General features: G+C 32.3%; 1 long non-coding RNA gene across 1 annotated transcript; it reads left to right on the forward strand.

The window, feature by feature from the left end:
- The first annotated feature begins 1,255 nt into the window (after positions 1-1,255).
- LOC148851106 (uncharacterized) lies at positions 1,256-2,895 on the forward strand. Its single transcript, XR_016099648.1, has 2 exons — positions 1,256-1,625; positions 2,047-2,895. It is a non-coding gene; the product is annotated as an uncharacterized LOC148851106 (long non-coding RNA).
- The last annotated feature ends 5,651 nt before the right edge of the window (positions 2,896-8,546 follow it).

An 8,546-nucleotide genomic window follows, 5' to 3' on the forward strand; every position in this document is an offset into this window, starting at 1 on the left:
ACCCATGATCCCACGTTATGCCTTAAGAAAACACCTTCCTATGACTAACAAATCAACTTATAACCTAGTGATTGACTCCAAGGTTTTTAAAACCAACCAAGAGAGCGAACCGATACCGGTCACCTAACCTGTTCTTGATTTTTTTCTGGTCCGACCATTTGGTCCGGTCCGGTCCGATTTTGAAAACCATGATTGAGTCAAAGAGTTCAAGTATCAACCGGCTAAATCACCAAATCAACAATTTTTGCAAATGAATCATTTGCGAGCGAAATGAACCCAAAATAGGGCCAAGTAATGAGTTAACCAGCCTGACTAAGCATCTTATCACAAGTTAGAAACACTAATCAAAGTGATGTTTAAAAGGATAATTATGCACCTTTGTACTTTTTTCTATTAATAGGGTAGCTAACGCCTTTGGGATACACCCCTTTTGATTATCGAATATTCAAACTTGAATGTGTATTAACCTCTCCCACCCCCCCCCCCAAAAAAAAAAAAAAAAAAAACTTTACAACTATCTAGAAAGAAAAAAAAAACATATAAATTAGGGTCAAACACTTAAACTATTCATACATTTTAGCAAATGAACTAAAATTTAGGAAAAATTCGCAATAGGTACCATGTACTTTAGGTTGAGAGTCAATTAGTACTCAAACTTTAAAATGCCACAATCTAGTATTCAAACATTCATTTTGCGACAATCTAGAACCTATTGTTAATAGAGTATTAGTTATGGACTTTATGTGCAATTTAAGACTTTTGAAAATATCAAAATTACCCATTGAACACTATTCATTATAATTTTTTCAATAAAATGAAACAGAACCCAAACACATTGTTCATCATATTCTTTCTCAACAAGACATTTTGACTAGTTTACGTCTGATTAGTCGCAACAGCAAATCTCTTGTTGTGGGCAAGATTGGTGCTTATTATTGTGGGCGTGATAGGGAAGGTTGTAGCCGCTGCTACAACTGGAAAGTAACAAGCAAAATAATATGGTTTAATAAATCGGTTTAACTGATTAAACTAAGGATAAAGCTGTGGTCCAACTGACACGGATCGGCTGCCAACTCGTCTTCCATGCAGCTTCCTTGCATGTATAACCACCAACCACTAGTTCACCACCACGCCCTTTCAAGCTTTCACAGGTGGTGCTCCATCAAATTCAACCTCAATCGTATACAAAAAATATCAGTCTGGACTGGTTGGACCACACCGCACTTAAAAAAGAAGAACGGAAGAAGAAGGCAATAGAGACGAATGGGAAAACTGAAACCCACCTTTAGCTGAGCCAAAGCGAGCGGTGTCTCGGTGAGGAATTTGACAACAAGAGTTATGATGGTGGAGGTGGTCTTGTATCCGACGCCCAGTAGGGCCAACAAGAAATCGACAATCTCCTCGTCTGAGAACCCGCCCTCTACTCCCCCCCTCAAACAATGCTGTCAGCATGCCTTTCTTCTTACTCTTTCCTTCTCTACTCTCCTCTCTCCTCTTCCTCATGATCAACCGAAGTGCCTCTGCTACCTTCGTTCGAGCCTACGTATTTATATTCATTCAACAAACCTAGCAGAAATTCAAAAGAAAGGCAGAGGAACCGAGAAAAAGCCTTCAATGAGGAAAAGGTATTCCTTTCTCAAGCTCTCAATCCATTCCCTAGGATCGAAGCTCATCAATTGCTTTACTATTAATTCGGTGCTTCAGCAAATCCAGTTGTCGGTTCCTTTAGTCATGGTGAGCTTCAGATCGGAGCTTTGTCGATCCTCCCGCTTAGGTCAACGGAGGGGTGGGCTGGGTGCTGAATTTCAGATACGTGCTTTTTAGTCAGATTTTATGAGAATTGTTCGTGCTCTCTTCATTTTGCTTTAAAAGAATCTAAAGAATCATAACCGTGTTTGCAACTATATATATATATATATATTGTCTTTTCATCTTTTTTTTAAGGATTTTGGAGGTGACAAAGCATCGGAATCTCCTGTATACTTTCTTTTCAATTATTTATTATTTATAAAAATTTATGGATACCTGTGTTCGGATTTGTTGCAGCTATGCAGCAGAGGCGAAACCGGGAATCAATATCCCCACCACAACTCGATGCAAAGAAGCCACATTCCATGCCCAATGGAATCGAATCGCCTCTGATATCTGATAAATGGTTCAAGGAAATACAAGCAGAGCTTAGTTAGTCAATCTTTATTTTCTTCTTCTCCTGGGCAATCTCTTTTTCTTTATCGCATGTGGGTTCTAAGTGGTTTAAGTCGTTTCTGCATAAGCAAGTTGGGGATTTAGAGCAATCCTCAAGTCAGTCTTCCATGCAGCGTTGTCAATCCTCCCGCTTAGGTCAATGAAGGGGTGAGCTGGGTGTTGAATCGGAGGGTGGACGGAGGTGTTGGCGGTTGTCTTTTGCAAGGGGAAGATCGGAGTGGGGGTGCAATGACCATTTTGGTTCTTAAGATGGTACAACGAAAGGTGGTGGTGGTTGGGGCGTGGAAGAGGTGAGATCTGGTGCTATTGGTGTAAGTTGAGGAGGGGACAACAATGATGACGAGAGCGGTGGAGGATGAGGAGACGGTGGTGCTGGCCATCGCTTTCTGATCCTCATCGTCAACAGAGTGGATGGAGAGAAAAAGTGAGGGAGAAGATGAGATGCCTGAGATAGAAGCTTATCGTCACTAGCAATTTGTCAAGTGATGTTGGGATCTGGTCGGAGAAATGATTGAATGAGAGGTTTAGAGTCCCTGAGAGAACAAGCCTATGCAGCTGAAGGTAGGGGAGATGATAGATCGAATGGCATTTTCATCTTTTCACATGCCACTTAACGGTTAATTAACGTTGGGTACTATATTGTCACAAAATGAAAGTTGGGTACTAGATTGCTGCGTTTTAAAGTTCGGATACTAAATTGGCACTCAGCCTAAAGTACAGGGTAAAATATATAAATTAAGATAAAACACTTAAACTATTCTTACATTTTAGCAAATGAACTAAAATTTATCATATATTATTTAAAAAATTATTCAAAGTATCCTTAAGTTTTTTTTTTTTTTTGACAATGAACACTCATTATGAACTGCTAATGGAAAGACAAAAAATAACTATTTTACCCTTTATTTTTTTTTCAAAATTTCAAAATGGTAACATTTCTTCAATGGTTCAAGGCTTCTTCTTCTGATTGGTGTTTTTTCTCCTTCGTTGGGAACTATTAGGTTTTTTAATTTTTTATTGATTTTGAAGTATTGTTCTTAAAATGAAAAATCAGATTTCATGTAACAAAAGTAGAGTAAATTGTTTCACCACCTCCCAAAACAGATTTATGTTCAAATCCAAAAACAACTTGTAGTAAAAATGGTAGTCATTCTTATAGGTATGTGTTGTTTAACCCAAATCAGATACATATTTTTTACCTTGTTTGATTTTGGATAAGTTTGTTTATAACCATGTTTTTGCACTTGTACTTTATATAAAAACGTGTACTCTTTGTCTCATTTGCATACATTGGTGAAAATTTTGCATCCTATAAACACCTTTCACTTAAGTGGGACTATATCATCTTAGTTCTTATCTCACTCCCAAACCAATAACCCTTCTTTTGCTTCCATTATCTTTTATATATGGTGGGAGACCATGTTATTTTACTTTTTTCACAAATAAAAGACAAACAAATATGAAACATAAGTGAACCATGATTTACACTTGTCATATATTGCACTCCCATGCATTTATACAAGTGCAAATGAAATTCCTAGAAAAGAGGTTAAACTAAAACAACAATTTTTTAAGGTCCTTTGAATGTATTAAAGGCCATTAACCAACCCTAAATGGCAATGGAATTTGATCCAAGTCTCCCCTACATTTAGCCAGAGAACTTACAAAGTAAGCCACCATAAGTTGTTACAATCATGTGTATATGTATGTCTTATTGTTCCTTTAAGGCTTCCTTCACTTTTCGATAAATTATTTACCCAGGTAAATGCACTTACCCGGGTAAGTGTTTCATATAAAAGACTTGCCCGAATAAATGTTTTTATCCATGTTCTTTTATTTCCTATGTAGATAAGGCAATGCCATTTTAGCTATAAAAAATCATTATTAAAAAGGGTATTTTTGTCCTATTCAAGTGATACCAAGAAAATAAACTTTCCATAGTCCCCACATAAATATGATAAAAGAGCATGAGTTTTTTGGTTGATGGGAATCAAAATCCTGTTGACCAACTTTTCCCCTCTCAAAATCCGAAAAAATAACACCTACTAATAGTTTTGTATATATGTGAAAAATTTCTAGTAACTGATGAGTTTATGCAACTCTTACAGACTTCACCCTATAAAATTGGTGGGGCCCATGAAAAAAAAACAAACTAGAATATGAAGTTAAACATGAGTTTTCATGGATCCATCAATGTCCATTGGGTGATGAGATGCAAAATTCATTGGCTATCATTTGTCCCATATCTCTGCCACTTTTTATGTCTTTCTTCTCAACCTTGAATAAACATCTTATTTCCCTTCAAACCTAAGGTTGTGTTTTGATTAGTGCAGACTAGGAATTCAAAAATAGACAGGGGTGTGGGAGGGCAAGGCAGGGCAGGGTGCATGTAATGTCTACTTTGGAAAGCCCGTTGTTATGTAGGTTTAATCATGTGCTTGCGGTTTTGGAAGGATGCCAGGTGACAATCTCAACTACTGGGTTATCAACGTATGGAATTTAGAAGTATTTACTATTTAGATGACTATTAAGTGAGCACGTGCTTTGCACGTAGTAATTATAGATGACGATAATGATAGTAATAATGTATCCAACATTTTCTATAATATTTATGTATTTTTAATTTTTTGTTTTTATTATTAATGAAATGCAGATTGCAAATCCAAATCTAATTACGTAAGCACCTCATCCAAATATATGATAATCGGATCAAGTTGTGATGTTTCAAGTATCATTGATAGGCCTACTCGCTTTGATAGGTTATTCTTTTTGTAATATTTAATCTTTTTGGTGTACATTTTTTGTTCATTTATAAAAAAAATGTAAGATTTAAATAGAGGGAATTAAATATGATGAAAAGTAATAGTTTAATTTACAATTTAAACTTCATAATTAAATAGAGACTAAATTAAAAAATGAGCATTTTAGTTAAAAGAAAGCTCTATAATCTTATTCATATTTTTAATTGTAGTGCAAATATAGAAATATTGATGTGCTCAATTTTTTCCATAACTTTTTTGTATTTTTGTGTGTAAAAATAATTCTAATATGACACACTTACTTTTTGTTTAATATGATAAATATATGATATTAGACATGTGCCTAAATGTTTTTTTTTTGTTTGCAAAATTTATGTATTTTTTCCATTTTTTCTTTTTTATATTTTATTAACTTATTATTATTTTTTTTATAACATTAAAGGTTAACATATTTGACCCAAAACTTGAAATATTGATCTTTGTCAAACAGTAAAATAATTTCATTTTTGGTTTGTTCTAAATTATGTATTTCGTTTTCATTACCAATAAAAATAATTATTATTCATTAACTTTTTTATTTTATTAGTAAAATATCATAAACTTGTCTAATTTTTTCTACATTTTTTATAAGTTTCTATATTTATTTATATTTTAAAAATTTTATTACCTAACTATGACTTCTTAGGTTGATCAATTTAATTTGGATGGTTGAATTGCTTAGCTACCACTTGGATTAAAAATGGTTTTGTTTTTGAGTCAGTCTTAAATTCTACGGGTTTTTATTGTTAAAAATATTGACACAAATCTAATTTAAGAATAAAAAATGGGAATTAATAATTTAAATATAAGAATTATGAGAGGGGACTAAATGAGGTGGGAAGTAATAATTGAAGTTACACTTTCAATCGTACCATTAGAGATGAACTAAATACACAATTACGGGCATTTTAGTAGCCATTAAAGATGATATTAAAGCTATAATAAAATCAATTTTATACCCAAAGAAGTAGAGGGTAATTTTAGTCCAAAAAAAGTTTCACATTATACCCTTTCTCAAACAAAGAAGTAGAGGGTAATTTTAGTCCAAAAAAAATTCACATTGCATTCACACTTTTAACCCAAAAGTTCACTTGAGAAGGAAAGACAACTAAAATAAGATTTTATTAATCACAATCAAAGGATGGAAGTAGCCTTCATTGCCCTAGGCCATACAAAATCTACTCAAAGTGCTTTTAATTTGGAAGTAGTAGATGGAATTTCTTTCCAAGAGTGCTCTCTAAATAAAACAATACTATTATTCAATATTAATCATTTTTATGAATCTTCTTAATCTTATTTATTTATTATTTTAAATATTTTATAATTTCTCAATATTTATCTTTTTTTTTATGATTTTACATTTTTTTATAAATATCGTTAATATTATAATCATTTCCATTATAATTTGAGGTAGGGTTGTTCACGGGTCGGATTGGGTCGGTTTATTGGGGTTTTCCCAATCGACCCGACCTGGTCGAGTTACCTGAGATGGAAACTGAAACCGACCCAGTGTTAAGAAAAACCGACTTGGTCGGTTTGAGTCAGGTTGGGTTGGTTTGGGTCGGTTTCGGTTTTGCTCCTGTACAAAAAGGACATAGAAGCCTCTAAGAAAATATCTATTCTGAAAAGTAAAAATTGAAGTTTTTAAGATATTTTTATGGAAATATATTTAAAACTGAAATATGTATTTTAGAAATATATACATATATATATATATATATATATATATATATATATATATATATATATATATAAAACAAAAATATACATACAAATATATTGGAATATATATTTTCTAGAAATATATATATCTCACATATTTCAGAATATATATTTTTTAGATATAGATTTTTTCAGATATTTCAGTTTTTATGCAAAACCAAAATATCTCTATTTAACAGTTTTATATATAAAATATATTTAAAGTAAAACCAAAATATATATTTAAATAGATTAGGTTTTTCATATAAAACTGAAAACTGAAGTTTTTAAGATATTTTTTGGAAATATATATATAAACAAAAATATACATACAAATATATTGGAATATATATTTTTTGGAAATATATATCTCACATATTTCAGAATATATATTTTTTGGATATAGATTTTTTCAGATATTTCAGTTTTTATGTAAAACTAAAATATCTTTATTTAACAGTTTTAAATATAAAATATATTTAAATTAAAACCAAGATATATATATTTAAATAGATTAGGTTTTTCATACAAAACTGAAGTTTTTTGTGCAAATATATCATCATTAACCTGATTTTTTTCAAAGCTTAAACTTTAACAAAACACAAATAAAATATATCAACTTGTAACATGCATTAAATTAAAAAAAAATACTAACCTTTGAATGACTGAAGTTGAGACTTTGAGAATGAGACTTGAGCTTGAGTTGAGAGAATGAGAACTTTCAGAATATGGGAGTTGGGAGAGCAAAGTTCAAATGATGTCTTGAAGTTGAGACTTGAGAACTTGAAAATTTAAATTTTTTATTCTTGAGTTGAGAGTCAAATTGTATTAGATAATAGAGATTCTGCTTGAGTTGAGGGGCTAAGGGGGGCGGACCAAGTTAGAATTAGAATAGAAGAAAATAGAAAGTCAAACTATCTTATAGAAAGAATGCTGAAATTTGTATATTTCAATAAACTTTCTAAGTTCTAATCTAAGTTAAAAAGGACATATAATTCTAATTGTAATTGCCTAATTGGTTGCATATTTGGTGTAAAAGACTATAGAAACTAGGATAGAGACAACTTAGTTAAGTAGGAACTAGAAGATTAGGTTAGGTTGTAATTAGGAATTAGGATAGAGGCAACTTAGTTAAGTAGGAACTAAGTTGGTTTGGTTCGGGTTGGTTTTGGTTTTTATACAAGAAAACCGAAACAGACTCGAACCATCGGTTTATGAATTTGTACAACCCAAAATTGACCGGTGCTTATGAAAATCCGACCAACTCGGGTTGGATCGGTCCGGGTTGGTCGGGTTGGGGCTTCTTATGAACAACCCTAATTTGAGGGATAAATTTATAAAATGCACATTTTTCATATGCCACAACATTCATATTATTGAATATTCTATTACATTTATTTATCTTCAAAATCATAAAAGCAAATTTTCCATGACCTTTAGAGCTTTATGAGAGTTTTTTTTTCCCTTTTCAAATTCCGGACACCAGATTTACCAAATGCCACTTAAGGCTTTATTTGTTTCAATGCAAGGTGGTTGACATTTTTTTTAACACTGAAATATTTAAGTTATACGTGTTCATTGTCACATGTATAAAAGGATGAAAACAAGTACAACAATGAGGAATTACATTTTCAAAAGAAATGGGTGAGTCACCTGTTGGTGAATGGTGATAACCCTTAGATCCAGCCACACATCGAGAATATCTTTCGTACATGTGTTAAAGTTAAAGTCATGTTCGGAATGTGTGATTGGATGCCCTCATTCTCATACTTGCATAGTGTTTACACAGGCTTTTTGCTTATGCCATTTTTTAAAATTCAGGCCAATTATTTTGTGCATCCC

The sequence above is a fragment of the Nelumbo lutea genome, chromosome 5 (assembly GCF_056320005.1).
Source record: "Nelumbo lutea isolate HS-2025 chromosome 5, American lotus-T2T, whole genome shotgun sequence".
Lineage (NCBI taxonomy): Eukaryota > Viridiplantae > Streptophyta > Magnoliopsida > Proteales > Nelumbonaceae > Nelumbo > Nelumbo lutea.